Source organism: Stegostoma tigrinum, chromosome 3, assembly GCF_030684315.1.
Source record: "Stegostoma tigrinum isolate sSteTig4 chromosome 3, sSteTig4.hap1, whole genome shotgun sequence".
NCBI classification, from domain to species: domain Eukaryota; kingdom Metazoa; phylum Chordata; class Chondrichthyes; order Orectolobiformes; family Stegostomatidae; genus Stegostoma; species Stegostoma tigrinum.
In genome coordinates this window covers 89,703,575-89,721,321 of record NC_081356.1, presented here as the reverse complement: position 1 = coordinate 89,721,321, position 17,747 = coordinate 89,703,575, and the positions used below count along the sequence as shown (strand labels likewise).

The window sequence follows — 17,747 nt, the reverse complement described above, 5'->3', positions numbered from 1 at the left end:
CCTGCATTTTGTGTACAAGATACACCTGGGCATTTTTCTTTTTTATTAAATAATGTCAGGACGGTATCTGAACTGGAACATCTGGCTCGAGGCACAGCAGGTTCTACAGCACTACAGTATCCAAACTCTTCAATTATTTCTTGGAATCTCATGAAGTGTATTGAATGAATGAAGACTGGCATTTCTGATGCTGGCAACCTCCAGTGGAGGCCAAGATAGATCAACCATTCAGTGTGTGTGGCTTTATCAGCTTTATCTTTTGCACTGAAGTGCTGGGCTCTCCCATCATGGAAAATAGGGATGTGTGTGGAGCCTCTCATCCAATGAGTTGTTTAATTATCCACCACTATTCATGAAAGAATGTGATAGGATTCAGAGCTTAGATCTGATCTGTTGGTTGTGGAATCATGTAGCTCTGTCTATCACTACTGCTTGTGCTGTTTGACATCAAGAAGTTCTGTTTTGTAGCTCACCGGGTATGCCGCATGCTTCTCCTGGCATGTCCTCCGGCACTCCTCATTGAATCAGAGTTGACCTCTTAGCTTGAAAATAATGTAAAGTGGAGAAATAGAAACAAAATGCAGGAAATCCAACTCATCCAATTATCATCCCATCAGTTTACTCTCAAGAATTATTAAGTAAGGAAATATGTTATTGAAAAAAAAACAGCAGTAGACCATTCAGACCATTTAACTTGGTCTGACATTCATTGTGATAATGGCTGATCAACCAACACAATACACTCTTCCTGCTTTTTCTCCTACACCCTTTGATCCCTTTCGCCTCAGAACTTTATCTGTTCCTTCAAGATACAATGTTTTGTTTGCAACCACTTTCTATGGCAGAGAATTCCATAGGCTAAGCACTCCCTGGGTGAAGAAACTTCACCTCATCTTATTTCTAAATGGCCTGCTCTGTATCCTTAGACTGTGACCCATGGTTCTGGACTCCCTGCTGATTGGGAAGATCATTTTTGCATTTACACTGACTAGTTCTGTTAATCTATTGTAGCTTTCTTGATGATCTCTCCTCATTCTTTGAAACTCCAGTGAATATAGTCCGAAACAATTCATTTCTATTCAAATGTCAGTACTGCCATCTTGCCAGTACATGAAGTTGCAGATTGTGTTTGAATACAAGTCTGCTGCTGCTGTTGGTCTACAGCATCTCAGGGCTGCCCACTATTGAACGTGCACAGCTGGTCGAAGTCTATCCCATTTAGCACGGTGATTGTGCTATACAACATTTTGGTGAGCATCTTCAAAATGAAGACAACGCCAATGAGAGATAGCTCCTGGCTGGAAGCAAAGAACAAAGAAAATTACAGCACAGGAACAGGCCCTTCGGCCCTCCAAGCCTGCGCCGATCAAGATCCTCTGTCATCTATTTTCTAACGGTCTGTATCCCTTTGCTCCCTGCCCATCCATGTACCTGTCCAGAAACATCCTAAAAGACACTATATTGTCTGCGTCTACCACCTACGGTGGCAACACGTTCCAGGCACCCACCACCCTCTGCGTAAAGAACTTTCCATGCATATCTCCCGTAAACTTTCCTCTTCTTACTTTGAAGTGCCGTCCAGATGGTCATATATTTAGCACGAGAGCCTTGGAAGCAGTCTGGTCCCAGCAGCAATGGGAACTTTCAGCTCATTCATCAAACTGCAGGTTAGCTAATGTTCTAGCATTATTTATGAAAGGTGGTAAGAAAAATCCAGGGAGCTATAGAGCAGTGAGCCTGAATCAGTTGTGGGCAATTTGTTGGAGGGCATTCTGAAGGAAAGGATTTACTTGCATTTGGAAAGGCAAGGACTGATTAGGGACAGTCAACATGGCTTCGTGTGAGAGAAATCATATCTCACTAACTTGATTCAGTTTTTTTGAAGAAGTGACAAAAAAGATTGATGAAGGCAGATTGAAGACATTGTCTATATGGGCTTCTGCAAGGCATGTGACAAGGTTCTGCATGGCAGGCTGGTTAGCAAGGTTAGATCATATGGAATCCAGGGAGAGCTAGCTAATTGAATACAAAATTGGCTTCAAGGTTGGAGACAGGTTGGTGGTGGAAGGTTAGTTTTGAGGTGGAAGCCTCTGACCAGCACTGTGCCGCAAGGATTACATGTGAATAAAGGAAGTATGATTAGTAAGTTGGCAGATGCCTTCAAAGTTGGTGGTGTAGTGCACAGTAAAGAAGGTTGTTGCAGACTACAAAGGGACCTTGATCAGATGGGCCTATGGGCTGAGGGGTTGCAGACGGGATCTATTTTAGATAAATGTAAGGTATTGCAATTTAGTAAGACAAATCAGGGCAAGACTTGTACAGTTAATAGTAGGGGCTTCTGGCATGTTGCCAGATAAAGAGACCTTAGGGTGCAGATGCATAGTTCCTTGAAGGTAGACCGAATGGTGGAGAAGCCATTTGGCATGCTTGCCCTCATTGGTCATTGCACTGAATACAGGTGTTGAAAAGTCATGTCGTGGCTGTACAGGTCATTGGTTAGGCCACGTCTAGAATTTTACATTCTATTCTGATTTCCCTGCTGTAGGAAAGATGTTGTTAAATTTGAAAGGGCTAAGAAAGGTTTACAAGGATGCTGCTGGGATTGGAGGGTTTAGGCCCTTGGGAGAGACTGAATTGACTGGAGTTTATTTCCCTGGACTGTCAGAGGCTGACAGGTGACCTTACAGAGGGTTTATAAAATCATGAGGGGCTTGGGTAGGGTGAATAGACAAGATCTTTGTCCAAGGACAGGAGAGTCCAAAACTAAAGGGCATAGGTTTAAAGTGTAAGGGGAGAAATTTGAAAGGGATGCTAGGGGCAACTTTTTCATGCAGAAGATGGTGAGTGTATGGAACAAGTTGCCAGAGCATGTGGTAGAGGTGGGTACAAATGAGACATTCAAAAGGCATCTGGGTGGGTACATGAATAGGAAGGGTTAAGATGGATATGGGCCAAATGCTGGAAAATGGAACTAGATAATTTTAGGGAATCTAGCTGACACGAGTTCGACGGAGTGGTCTGCTTCCACGCTCTATAACTCTGAGTCTATGACCGCACGATCAGCTGAGTAGTGAGGCCACCATATTAGTTGCATTAATAATGAGGGGAGAATTGTAAAATTGCACAAGATAACTCGATCTAATCCAAGGCAGAAATTATGCCATTAAATTTATTTGTACCCACTATTTAATATCAAATGGGAAAAGCCTGGTCAATGATCTTATCATAGAATCCCTGCAGGGCGGAAGCAGGCCATTTTGCCCATCGATTCCACACCGACTCTCCCAAGGCCAGCCCAACACCACGCATCCCCCAGCCCAAATCTCTGCAACAGTGCACTTCCCATGACTAATCCTCCAAACGTACACATCCTTGGACACTATGGGCAATTTAGCCTGGCCAATCCACCTTACCTGCAAATCTTTTTAATTGTGGGAGAAAAGCAGAGCATCAGGAGGAAACCCAAACAGACATAGAAAGGATGCGCAAACACAATATAGGCAGTCGACTCTGGGCATAACTGAACCCAGGCCCCTGGTGCTGTAAAGCAGCAGCACCAAACACTGAGCCACTGTGCCTCTCCTTATAAAACCTAGTCAAGTTTAAGCAAACAATGATCCCATTGTAGTTTCCTGTAGTATAGATTCTCTTGTTGCAAGATTTCCATGTGAATATTTGCTTTCCTAAAGTGATTAAATAAATTTGAGGCATTCCATGATATGGCTAATTAAAACAGGTAGCCACCATTTGCAAGCATGCACTTCACCAAGCAAGTCTTCTGCTTACAATAACTTATGCCTCACTGTGTTAAAGTGCTCAAAATTCTTACCTACGAGACTGAACAGTATCCTTTACAGATCTAATCAATGCCAAATGAGCTGTGAAATAACTAATTTCAGATGGAAATTAACATTCTTGAGGAAAAAGTAAGTTAGAGGGTTTCTGCTTCTATAATCTAGTGCAGTTACTTTGAATAAAATAAAGGAGCATGCATCAAATTTGAGCCATCATAGTAAATCTAGATGGGACAGAAAAGAAACATACAGGGCTTTTGATGATTTTGTGACATAGATGGCATGTTCCAATATGGGAAGTGATTACACTCAAATGTAATTCCAATCCACTCTACAGGCAGAATAATACAAAAAATGAAATCATGGCCTAAATTTACAACCAGTTAATCATTTTTGCAATGTGGATGGAAATTGCACATGAAGTTGCTGCAGAATCTCCATCATAGTAGATTCCAAGGCAACTGCCTGGGAAATTCCATTGTGCAATGCCCCTACTTTTGAAACCCTCCAAAAGCATCCTTTTTAAATTGGAGAAGTTGGGGAGTTCGGTTAGAGTTAGGTAAACAGTCACTCAGGAAAAAGTAGCCAATACTTAGTCTAACTCCTGAATAAATATTCAAATAAAGCCCCAACTTACTTCGCACTCAACTGCTCCTCTTCATAGAACATAGAGCACAGAAAAGTACAGCACCGTACAGGCCCTTCAGCCCACGATGTTGTGCCATGGAATAATCCTAATCCAAAAATAAAATAACCTAACCTACATTCCCCTCAATTCACTGCTGTTCATGTGCATGTCCAGCAGACACTTAAAAGTCACTAATGACTCCGCTTCCACGACTACCACTGGCAAACTATTCCACTGGGTGAAGAACCTCCCTCCGACGTCTCCTCTATACCTTCCTCCTAACACCTTAAAACTATGACCCCTCGTGGCAGTCAATCCTGCCCTGGGGAAAAGTCTCTGGCTATTGACTCTATCCATGCCTCTCATTACCTTGTACACCTCGATCAGGTCACCTGTCTTCCTCCTTCTCTCCAGAGAGAAAAGTCCAAGCTCAGTCAACCTCTCCACGTAAGACAAGCCCTCCAGTTCAGGCAGGATCCTGGTAAATCTCCTTTGCACCCTCTCCAAAGCCTCCACATCTTTCCTATGATAGGGCAACCAGAACTGGACACAATATTCAAAGTGTGGTGTCACCAGGGTGTTGTAGAGCTGCAGCATAACCTCGTGGCTCTTAAACTCAATCCCCCTGTTAATGAAAGCCAAAACACCATATGCTTTCTTAACAACCTTATCCACCTGGGTGGCAACTTTGAGGGAGTTACGCACTTGAACACCGAGATCCCACTGTCCCTCCACACTGCCAAGAATCCTGCCTTTAATCCTATATTCAGCATTTAAGTTTGACCTTCCAAAATGCATCACTTCGCATTTATCCAGGTTGAACTCCATCTGCCATTTCTCAGCCCAGCTCTGCATTCTGTCAATGTCTTGCTGAAGCCTGCAATAGCCCTCAATACTATCAACGGCACCTCCAGCCTTTGCGTCATCAGCAAACGTACTAACCCAGCCCTCAACCTCCTCATCCAAGTCATTTATAAAAACTACAATGAGCAGAGGCCCAAGAACAGAGCCCTGTGAGACACCACTCAGCACTGACCTCCAGGCTGAATACTCACCATCTACAACGACTCTCTGCCTCCTGTCAGCCAACCAATTCTGAATCCAAGATAATAAAATGTGAGGCTGGATGAGCACAGCAGGCCAAGCAGCATCTCAGGAGCACAAAAGCTGACGTTTCGGGCCCAGACCCTTCATCAGAGAGGGGGATGGGGAGAGGGAACTGGAATAAATAGGGAGAGAGGGGGAGGCGGACCGAAGATGGAGAGTAAAGAAGATAGGTGGAGAGAGTATAGGTGGGGAGGTAGGGAGGGGATAGGTCAGTCCCCGGTTGAAGAAGTAGGCATGGAGGCGAAGACGGCGGAAAAAACTGCTCTATGTCCAACCGTGAGGAAGGTGATGTGGCTGTGGTACCTGGTTTGCTTCAGGACATGGTCGAGCAGTTTCAAGGCCGAAGAGATTACAAGAGTACTCTCTTGTAATCTCTTCGGCCTTGAAACTGCTCGACCATGTCCTGAAGCAAACCAGGTACCACAGCCACATCACCTTCCTCACGGTTGGGCATAGAGCAGTTTTTCCGCCGTCTTCGCCTCCATGCCTACTTCTTCAACCGGGGACTGACCTATCCCCTCCCTACCTCCCCACCTACACTCTCTCCACCTATCTTCTTTACTCTCCATCTTCGGTCCGCCTCCCCCTCTCTCCCTATTTATTCCAGTTCCCTCTCCCCATCCCCCTCTCTGATGAAGGGTCTGGGCCCGAAACGTCAGCTTTTGTGCTCCTGAGATGCTGCTTGGCCGGCTGTGTTCATCCAGCCTCACATTTTATTATCTTGGAATTCTCCAGCATCTGCAGTTCCCATCATCTCCAATTCTGAATCCAGACAGCCAAATCACCCTGCATCTCATACCTCATGACTATTTGAATGAGCCTGCCGTGGAGAACCTTATCAAATGCCTTGCTGAAGTCCATGTACACCACATCCACTGCTCGACCCTCATCAACCTGCCCAGTGACTTCCTCAAAGAACTGAATAAGATTTGTAAGGCATGGCCTGCCCCTCACAAAGCCATGCTGACTCCCTTTAATCACGCTATGTTTTTCCAAATAGTCATAAATCCTATCCCTCAGAATTCTTTCCAAAACCTTGCTGACTACAGACGTAAGCCTGACTGGTCTGTAATTTCCAGGGATTTCCCTATTCCCTTTCTTGAAAAGAGGAACAACATTTGCCTCCCTCCAATCTGCCGGTACGACTCCCGTGGAGAGTGAGGAAGCAAAGAACTTCGCCAGCGGCTTAGCAACCTCCTTTCTCACTTCCCGGAGCAACCAAAGATAAATCTGGTCTGGCCCTGGGGACTTATCAATCTTAATGTTTGCCAAAATTTCCAGCACATCAACTTCCTCAATCTTGATCTGTTCAAGTCTGTTTCCCTGCTCCTCAAAGTTCTCATTCACAACAAGGTCCCTTTCCTTCGTGAAAACCGAAGCAAAAAACTCATTTAGGGCTTCCCCTATCTGCTCAGACTCCACGCACAAGTTCCCTACGCTATCCCTGATCGGTCCTACCTTCTCCCTGATCATTCTCTTATTCCTCACGTATGAGTAAAATGCCTTCGGGTTCTCCCTAATCCTTCCTGCCAAGCCTTTCTCGTGCCCCCTCCTGGCCCTCCTCAGTCCACTTTTGAGGTCCTTCCGAACAAGCCTGTAATCCTCTAAAGCTGTGCTAGACCCTTGCTTCCTCCACTTTACGTACGTTGCCTTTTTCTTTTTGACAAGAAGCACCTCTGTACCCGTCATCCAAGGCTCCTTAATCTTACCCCTTCTTGCCTGTCTCAGAGGAACAAATTTATACATCACTCGCAAGAACTGCTCCTTAAACAGCCTCCACATGTTTGCTATGCCCTTTCTGTGGAACAACTGCTCCCTATCTGTACTTCCCAACTCCTGTCTGATAGTGTCATAGTTTCCTTTACCCCAGTTAAATATCTTCCCCTGGTAACTGCTCCTTTCCCTTTCGATGGCTATGGTAAATGTGAGGCTGTTGTGGTCACTGTCGCCAAAGTGTTCTCCCACCATAAGATCTGACACCTGTCCTGGCTCATTGCCAAGCACCAAATCCAAAATGGCCTCCCCCCTTGTCGGCCTGGCCACATACTGAGTAAGGAAACCCTCCTGGACACACCTGACAAAAACGGCTCCATCCAAACCATCTGCATTAAGGAGGTTCCAATCTATATTGGGAAAGTTGAAGTCACCCATAACAACAACCCTGCTCCGTTTGCACTTTTTAACAATCTGCCAGACAATGAGTTCTTCGATCTTCCTCCTGCTATTTGGGCATCTGTAGAAAACCCCCAGTGAGGTGGCTGCTCCCTTGCTGTTCCTAACTTCTACCCATACTGACTCAGTTGACAAACCTTCCTCGGCAACCTCAGCCCATACCACCTCAGTCGACGAGTCCTCATCAAAGGTTCTTTCAGCCGCCGTTATACTGTCCTTGACCAACAAAGCCACACCTCCCTCTCTTTTACCACCTTCCCTGATCTTAATGAAAGATCTAAACCCTGGGACCTGCAACATCCATTCCTGACCCTGCTCTATCCATGTCTCCGAAATGGCCACAACATCCAAGTCCCAGGTACCTATCCAAGCTGCAAGCTCACCTACCTTATTCCGGATACTCCTGGCATTAAAGTAGACACACTTCAATCCAGCCTGCTGTCTGCCAGCACACTCCTGTGACAGTGAGGTCCTGACCATGTCCTCCCTACTCTCATCCTCCTGTGTACTAGGACTACACCTCAGTTTCCCATCCCCCTTCTGAGCTAGTTTAAATCCACCCGAATAGCACTAGCGAATTTCCCACCCAGGATATTAGTGCCCCTCTGGTTCAAGTGGAGACCGTCCTGTTTGTAGAGGTCCCACCTTCCCCAGAATGAGCTCCAATTGTCCTTGTACCTGAAGCCCTCCCTCCTGCACCATCCCTGCAGCCATGTGTTCAGCTGAAATCTCTCCCTGTTCTTTGCCTCGCTATCACGTGGCACGGGTAACAAACGAGAGATGATCACTCTGTTTGTTCTAGCTCTCAACTTCCACCCTAGTTCCCTGAAATCCTGCCTGACATCCCTATCCCTCTTTCTACCTATGTTGTTGGTGCCTATGTGGACCATGACTTGGGGTTGGTCACCCTCTCCCCTCAGGACCCCAAAGACACGATCCGAGACATCACGGACCCTGGCACCTGGGAGGCAACACACCAATCGTGAGTCTCTTTCATTCCCGGCAAACCTTCTATCAGTCCCTCTAACTATTGAGTCCCCAATGACTATCACTCTCTTCCTATGCCCCCTTCCCTTCTGTGCAAGAGGGACAGACTCTGTGCCAGAGACCTGCACCCTACTGCATGCCCCTGGTAAGTCATCCCCCCAACAGTATCCAAAATGGTATACTTGTTTTTCAGGGGAACGACCACAGGGGATCCCTGCACTGACTGCTTCTTCCCCCTTCTAACAGTTACCCAGCTTTCTTCACACTTAGGAGTAACTACTTCCCTGAAACTCTTCTCTATCACTGACTCTGCGTCCCGAATGATCCGAAGTTCATCCAGCTCCCGCTCCCGTTCCCCAACGCGGTCTAGGAGGAGCAAGAGTTGGGTGCACTTCCTGCAGACGTATTTGGATGGGACACTAATGCTGTCCCTCACCTCATACATCATGCAGGAGGAACATTCCTCAACCTGCACTGCCATCCCTGCTAATCCCCTAAACAGAAGGTAAAAGAAAAAGAGAAGCTTACCTTGATTTGTCCCTGGGGTATAAGGTTAGAGGAGGTGGATGGGTGGGAGGCCCTACAAGGGTAGGGTCTCGGGTTTACACAACTATCAGTTATATAGCAGAGGGATGAAAAAAAAGTCACTCCCTTCCCAGAAACCTCTGCTCCGAGGTGTTGCTGATTGAGGTAAGCTTTTTAAATGACCCCTTTTAACCCCTGCTGCTGGACTCAGCTCTGGACCTGACAACAGGCCCACCCTGGCCAACCTTCTGCCTCCAGTTAGATCCGACATCACCCACCCCTCCTCACCCCGACTACCCCCGATCCCGTGATCTGCTAAAGTAGAAATTAAAAGCTATTATTGCTGCTTATACCTGGTTTCATTCAGTATCAGACTTTTTACCTCACCCTGTGTTATAGAAAGACAAGCACAATCTCTGTTTGTTGTCACTTTGCTATTAAACAGGCAATTTTTTTATTCACCCTCAGCATTCTCACTCCCTGGGGAGGAAATATCAGCAAAGCATCCTGGCAGACAGTTCTGAGGAAGGGTCACTGGATTTTAAATGTTAACTCTGATTTTTCTTCACAGTTGCTGCCAGACCTGCTGAGCTGTTCCAGCAGCTTCTATTTCAGATCCTGGCAGACTGATTCAATGAATCCCAGTAGAGGGGAATTAAAAGCCTGTTACATCTTCTGCCTCAGCCCATTCATGCAGAATGGTGTCTTGAACAAGTACCATGGGGTCACTGGAGTTGGTGGAATCACACCTCAATATAAGGCACAAATCAAGTGAAAGGAGAAAGAGATACATTAGTAGAAAAATATTCACCATTCTCAAGGGATTAATAAAATTTACTTTCAATTAAAATTAAGATGGAGTTGTGTGTGACTTCCTCCCTGAAAAAGTATAGGTTATGTATTTTATTAACTCGTAGATTAACCTAGCTCCGGAGTTCATAAGACCTTAAAGCTTTCATATTTTAATAACAAAAAAATTCAAATGTTGCTTAGTGAACATGTGTAAATTATTGATTTAAAAAGCATGAACTCTACGTTGGATTTTATATTCATTAATAAAACAAAGACTTCTCAAATCATTTATAGTATCAGCTAAGCAATATATTGCAGATATTTATCTGGAAATCTACTGCAATGATATAGTTTTGAATGTGATATACCAATGACAAGATAAATGTAGATAGTTTGCTACAAATCTGTCAAACAGTGTCCATCTTCAATTACCAAGGTGACCATGATAAGAAAATGATCCAGTAGCAGCCATGTTAAGTTCCATTGGAATATTCCCTCTAAAAATGAAATTCTCCAATATTACTTTCACTTTGTGCAAAAGCACTCAGCTGTAGAGTAACTGTTCACAGATCTATGATAGAAGGACAGAAATCCAGAAAATGGGCAAATCCAGAAATTTTTCTCCTATTCAAAAATACACGGAATTATTTAAAAAAACTGACATAATTGAATACAGGTCTCAGGGTAATCTGCCACTGTACAGGTGAACAAACAAGTTGCGCACATAATATTTTAAATCACATTGGTAATTGTATAATTAACCAAGTCTCACAAAAATACAAGATGATAATAATACCCGGGCGTATGCGTATAAATATTTGCAGGTTTATAAATGAAGCCACATTCAGTCATCATTCCTTGTTTGTCAGTGATTTTGAGACTCTTTGTGACTTGTCCCCTCCCTATCTCTGTAACCTCTTCCAGCCCCGCAAACTTCTGATATTTCTGCATTCCTTTATGTCTGGCCTCTTGTAAATTCTCAACTTTGACCACTCCGCATTTGGAGCCATGCCTTCAGGTGTCCAGACCCTAAATTTATTTCTCCATACCTCTCAAGTTCTCCCTCTTCCTATGTGAATCGTCTTTGAATCTCTCTCTTCAATGAAGTTTTTCACCCTACCCTAGTATCCCTAACCTTACATGAGTCCATGTAAAACTTTGTTCGGTAATGTTCCTGTAAAGCTCTTTGTGGGTGTCTCACTATTTTGAAGGTACTAAATAAATGCATATTGCTGTTACGCTTATTAAATATAGAAAAAATAAATGATGCATAAAAATGTAAATAATTTTTCTGGTGTTTGCTTAGTTTAAACTCTCCCCTTCATTCATTTAAAGTCCCTCATGACCATTTAAAAAGGCTGAGAGGTATAGGAAATTATTCCCGAATGAGAGCTGGATTTTTATTTAGCTATTATTCTTAATCCCTTTACACACTAGTAAACTTACATTCAAGTACGCTCGTACAAAACACAGTATTTGGTCTTGGATATAGAAAACGAAAACAGCAAACATAACTCTGTCAACCCTGCAAGTAATATTGGGGCCTCGGGCACTAATTGGGAAAGCTGTCTCACAGACTAGTGGCACAACATGTTGCCATAGCTTAAGAACATAGTATAGGACATTGCATATCAGGTATTACATTGTGAATATGAATATGTCCCAGCAACCATGATCACGATCCCTGGGTTCGCCCAGTCCCACTGGCAGGACAACCACAGCAAAGGTGGTAGCACAATGGTATACAGTTGGGAGTGTGTGGCCCTGGGTGTCTTCAACATCGACTCAGGATGTCACGAAGTGTCATAGCATCAGGTCAAATATGGGTAAAGAAATATTCTTCCGATTTCCACATATCACCCACTCTCTTCCCCACATTCCACGACCACTCCTCTAGCAGATGAAATCAGTCCCTCTCCACACTGAATATCATTTGGAGGAAGCACAGAAATAGAATGTACTCTGGGCTTCAACGTCCACCACTAAGGGTGCTCATTAGCACCACTACTGATCAAACTGGTCAGTCCTAAAGGACATGGTTGTGAGGCTGTGACAGTAGCAGGTGCCAAGGGAACAAAAAGGAAAAAAAACTGAACTTATCTCACCAATCTGCTTGCCACAGACGCATCGGTTCATGACAATATTGTGAACAGTGAATACTCCTTCAGGTCATTGTGGATCTACCTACAGGACATGGGGACTTCAGTGGCTCAGGAAGGCAGCTCAACACCACCTTCTCAAAGACAACTAGCAAGGCAATAAATGCTGACCAGCCAGTGATGTCCAATTCCTGCAAGTGAATATAAAAGAAAGCACCAAAATTGCTTTGATGAAACAATGATGAAATGAAGGAACTGCCACAGGAGAAAAATGCACTATGTGCAGCATCAACGGGAAACAAAATGGTTATTTACAACTTAGGAGTCTTGTTGTTTAGTCTGTTAAGATATACAAAAGATTCTCTTCAACAGACTGGTAAGTCATGTAGCAGAACGCATACTACCAGAAAATCAAAATGGTTTCAGTAAAAGCAAAAGTTAGGTGCAACACGATCTTCACCCTCTGACCAATTATGAAGAAATGCCACGAACGCCAGACTGGACTTGACTGCGTCTTTGTTGATTTGACAAAGGCTTATGACACAGTAAACAGGGATGTATTATGCAATGTCTTCACCATATTTAATTGTCTGACCAAGCTATAAATCTGATACAGCAGTTTCATGAGGGAATGAACGCCAAATTTGCTGATTCAGGCAAATACATCAATACCTTTGACGTAATAAAATTAGAAAAACTCAGGACTGCCAAAATCAGTAGAGAGAAGGCAGAGTTAATATTTCAAGTTCAGTGACTCTTCTTAAGAATTGATTGTAGCTAGGAAAATAAAAATCGGTATGTATGCTAGAGAATGGGTGAGGAAGAAGTAAATGATAGATGGAGATGGAGCCCAGAGAGAGACAGAGAAACAGTTGGGCAGACAAATGAATGGACAAAGGCCAGCCTGGGAAAATAAGTAATTAATATGACCTGTTAGTGGTTGATAAAGAATTGTTTGTGGTAGCAGTCCATGTGATGACAAGGTCTGGCATGTGGGGGGTTGGGGTAAGGACATGGGAGAAGGTGCTTAGGCTCTAAGATTATTGAACAGGATACTGAGTCCCAAATGTTGCAGGGATCCCAAGCAGAAAATGAAGTATTGTTCTTCCAACATGTGCTGAGCTTCACTAAAGCACTGTAGTAAGAGATATTGGTCAAGGAACATGGTGGTGTTTTGAAACTGCAGGAAACTAGAAGCTCAGTGTCATTTTATGGATAGAACTTAGGTGTTCTACAAAGCAGTCACACAGTCAGCGCTTCATCTCCCCAGTGTAGAGGAGACCACATTGAAACCACACTGGACCTGAAACATTAATTCTGTTTTCTCTCCAGATGCTGCTGGACCAGATAATAGAAACAGTGAGATGGGAATTGCTGTTTGCCAATGAGTATTCTCTTGTGTTACAATGTGAGCATGGCCTTCAAAGGATCATGAAGTGTCCCAGCTTGAAATGCGACTTTCCTACTCCTCTGATGCTTCCTGACCTGTTGTGTTTCTCCAGGTCCACACTGTGTTGACTCATGTTGCTAATAAATCATTTTATACCATATAACAGGTTGGCCTAATCAGATCAAAAGGGTATAAATGGTTTGCAACTGTTCGAATGATAAATATAGAATGATAGCATCAAGTAAGTTTGAAGTGTCGATAGACACTACTGCTTTACAGACCTGTGTGAAGTTGCTCAAGGTGGCGACATGAAAACAAAGCCTTTGAAGATAGGGTTTAGACTACATAATGTACGAATATTTATCCCAAACGGTCAGGAAAAGCTGAGAACTCAATGAAATAGGAAGAATTAAGATCTGAAATATGCCTCATAAAACAATTGCAACATCTGAAGGATTCATCTGATGAATCTCCATTATACTCCCATATGTGGCAAATATATTCTTCCTTCAAACAGGGCACAAAAACTGTACACAATGTTCCAGGTGAGGTTTGAAACCTCAACACAACTGTAGCAAACATCTTTACTACTGTATCCAATCTCCTTACAATGAAGGCAAACATACTATTTTCTTCCTAACTGCTTGCTGCACCTGCATTCTAAATTTTAGTGACTTATGTGTAATTCCCAATCTCTGACTATATAAGAAATTTAAAAATTCCATGTTTCCTACCAAAGTGAATAACTTCATACTTACTCATATTAATATTCTATTTGCCATGTTGTAGCTCATTAACTTAACCTGGCCAAGTCATCTTGAAGCCTCCTCATAACCTCACCTCCTCAGAATATATGGTGGGCCTGTGGAATTCATTATCATGGAGCGCAGCGGAGGTCGGGATGTTAAATATCTTCAAGGCAGAGATCGATAGATTCTTGATCTCACAAGGAGTCAATGGCTACGGGGAGAGTGTGCAGGGAAGTAGAGTTGAAATGCCCATCAGCCATGATTTAAATGGTGGAGTGAACTCGATGGGCCGAATGGCCTTACTTCCACTCCTCTGTCTTACAGTCATATATGTTCACACCCAGTTTGTTGTCATCAGCAAATCTGGAAATATTATAATTGATTTCCATTCATACAGATTGTGAACAGCGGTGAACCTAGCACTGATCCTTACTGTATTGCACAAGTAACATTTCCATCCTGAGAATGATCAGTTTACTCCTACTCTCTGCTTTATATCTGTTAACTAATTCTCAATACATGCTAGTATATTTTCCCTAGTCCCATAATTTCAAATTTCAGTTACTAATCTCTTGTGTGGGAAACTATCAAAAGCTTTCTGAAAGTCCAGGTTCGCCTTTATCAGTGCTTCAAAAGATATCTTCAAAAAACATCTTATACATTTAACAAACATGAATTCCCTTCCATAAAGACATGTTGACTCTGTCCAATTTTGCCATTCTTTTTTAAATGGCCAGTTATCACATCATTTGTAACAGATTCTAATATTTCCCTTGCTAGTGATGTTAGGCAAACAAATCTGTAGGTTTTCCTTCTCCTTCCTTATCCCTTCTTAAACAGTGGGGTGGTAATTATACCCTTCCAGTCTGCAGGAACCTTTCCAGAATACATAAAATCTTGAAAGAGAACCAATAATTTCTCCATTATTTTCTAGCCACCTCCTTCAACACTCTGCAATGACATGGAGGTGCCAATGTCGGATTGAGGAGGACAAGGTCAGAAATCACACCAGCATCTGCAGTCCTTTCTATCTCCCAGAAATCATACAACACCCAGGTTAGAGTCCAACATGTTTATTTGAAATCACAAGCATTCAGAGTGCTGCTCCTTCGTCAGGGGAAGCAGCAATCCAACAACCCACCTGATGATTGCACAGTGGTCTGAAAGCCTGTGATTGCAAATAAATCTGTTGGACTCTTAGCTGTAAAAATGAGAGAATGCATTGATCTAAAGGATTTCAATAAAGCTTTGACGAGATCTCACTAGTTCATATCGACTATTGAAAGAACTTTGCCACAGCTTGCCAAAGCAAAGTTCTTTATTACCCTTGAGTGAAGGATGGTTACTGGCAAGTGAAGCTGAATGGAAGTACGAGCCTTCTAACTATATGTGGATGCTGTTCAGGTGACACAGCTTGGGTGATACAAGATAGTGAGTTATATTCCAAGAGTTGGAGGCAATGTGGATGATTCACTAATATATGGAGGTCGGCTCCAATGAAATAATCCATTTCAGGGCATGGTCATAACCTAAGGCAACTGCTAGCTTTGCTAAAACTATATAAGGCACTAGTTAGACTACAGCTGGAATACTGTAAACAATTTTAAGCTGATATCTAAGTTAAGAAGGTTCACTCAGCTGATATTTTATGAGGATGTTTTATGAGGAGAGAGGAGGCTAGGCTTTTAGTCATTGGAATTTGAAAGAATGAGTGTTAAACTTATTAAAATATACAAGATTCTTAGGGGATTGGACAGGGTAGGGTGGAGAGGCTGTTTCTTATTGTTGGATAGTCAAGGATCAAAGGGATAAATTACTGAATAAGGAGTCGTACATTTAAGACAGGGATGAGGATAAATTTCTTCTTTCAGAGGGTAGTGAATCTGTAGAATTTTTTACTACAGAGGGCTGTCAAGGGTGGGTTGTTAACTATATTCAAGGCTGAGACAGACAGATTGGTTCAGTCAGAATGCTGAGTTGCAGAGTGGGGGGTAGTGGTTGGGAAGTGAGAGAGGTAGCGCGCTGTATTCTTGATAAATGAAAGCATCGCTGCAGTAATGAGGGAGGGCTCATTGAAGGGTCTTCAAATAAGACGATGAATAGAGCTGAGAAACAAAAAATGGGCAATTACCTTGCTCAGATGATACCACAGGCCTTCCAACAGTCAAAGGGAGATACAGGAGCAGACATGCGGTGAAGGGAAAACTTGTTTGACTAATTTAGTTGAAAGTTTTGAAAGGAGACTAAATATATTGATGAGGACAGTGCAGTTGATGTGGTTTACATGGATTTCAGATAGGCCTTTGACAAGGTCCCACATGGAAGGCTGGTCAAAAAGATAAGAACATATGGGATCCAAAGGAAGTTGGCAAACTGGATCCAAAATTAGCCTACAAATGGGAGGCAAAGAATGATGGTGGAGGGTTGTTTTTATGACTGGAAGCCTGTGACTGACAGGGTACCACAGGGTTCAGTTCTGGGACCCTTGCTGTTTGTTATTTACATTACATTAATGACTTTGATGAGAATGTAGATTAGTAAGTATGTAGATAATAAAAATTGGTGGTGTTGTTGATATTGAGGAGAATGGTCTCATGCTACAATGAGACATTGATAATCTGGTAAATTGGGAGGAATAACGACAGATGGCATTTAATTCCAATAAATGCAAAGGGATGCTTTTTGGGAGGTGTGATAAAAGGAACATATACACAATGAATGGTAGGTCCCTGAGGAGTAGTGAGGAACAAAGGGATTTTAGTATACAAGTTCAGAGATCTATAAAAGTGCCGGCACAACAGATTGGTGAAAAAGTCATTAAGTTGTTTGTCTTTGTTAGCATAAATTTAGAATACAGTAGTAAGGAAGTCTTATTGCAACTTTATAAAACGTTGGTTAGGCCACAAATAGAATACTGTGTGCTGTTCTGGTTGCCATACTATTGGAAGGACGTAATTGCACTGGAAAGGGGGCAGAAGGGATTTGCCAGGATGCTGCCTGGGTTGAAAAGTTTCACTTAGAAGGAGAGACAGAGTAGGGTGGGTTTGCTTTGCTTGAAACAGAGGACGCTGAGAGGGATCTGACTGGGGTGCACAAAGTTAAGAGAGGTGTAGACAGAGTAAACTGTGAGAATCCCCTCCCCTTGGCAAATGTGTTTAAGACCAGAGGGCACAGGTTTAAGGTGAGGAGTATGTGGTTTACAGACAATATTAGAAACATTTTTTCACCCAGAGGGCTATAGATATATGGAACATGCTCCCTGAAAGGGCAGCAGTAGATACTCTTGCAATATTTAAGAAGCAGCTGGATGAGTACTTAAAATGCCTGGGCATAGCAGACTGTGGACCGAGCATAGGTAAATGGGGTTAATGTAGTTTGTTGTTTGTTAGTCAGTAGTAAGCATGGTGGGCCAAAGGGTCTGTTAGTATGTTGTATGACTCTACAATTCTACAAGATGACTGGGACAGTTAAAGTCCTGAATAATTCATGTTTTGGTTATCAAAT

The 17,747-nt window shown here is 43.1% G+C and overlaps 1 protein-coding gene across 7 annotated transcripts in view; it reads right to left on the bottom strand.

Moving 5' to 3' along the window:
* kiaa0825 (KIAA0825 ortholog) overlaps nucleotides 1-17,747 on the bottom strand; it is a 398,499-nt gene that overhangs the window by 170,193 nt on the left and 210,559 nt on the right. The gene's annotated exons all lie outside the window — the stretch shown is intronic.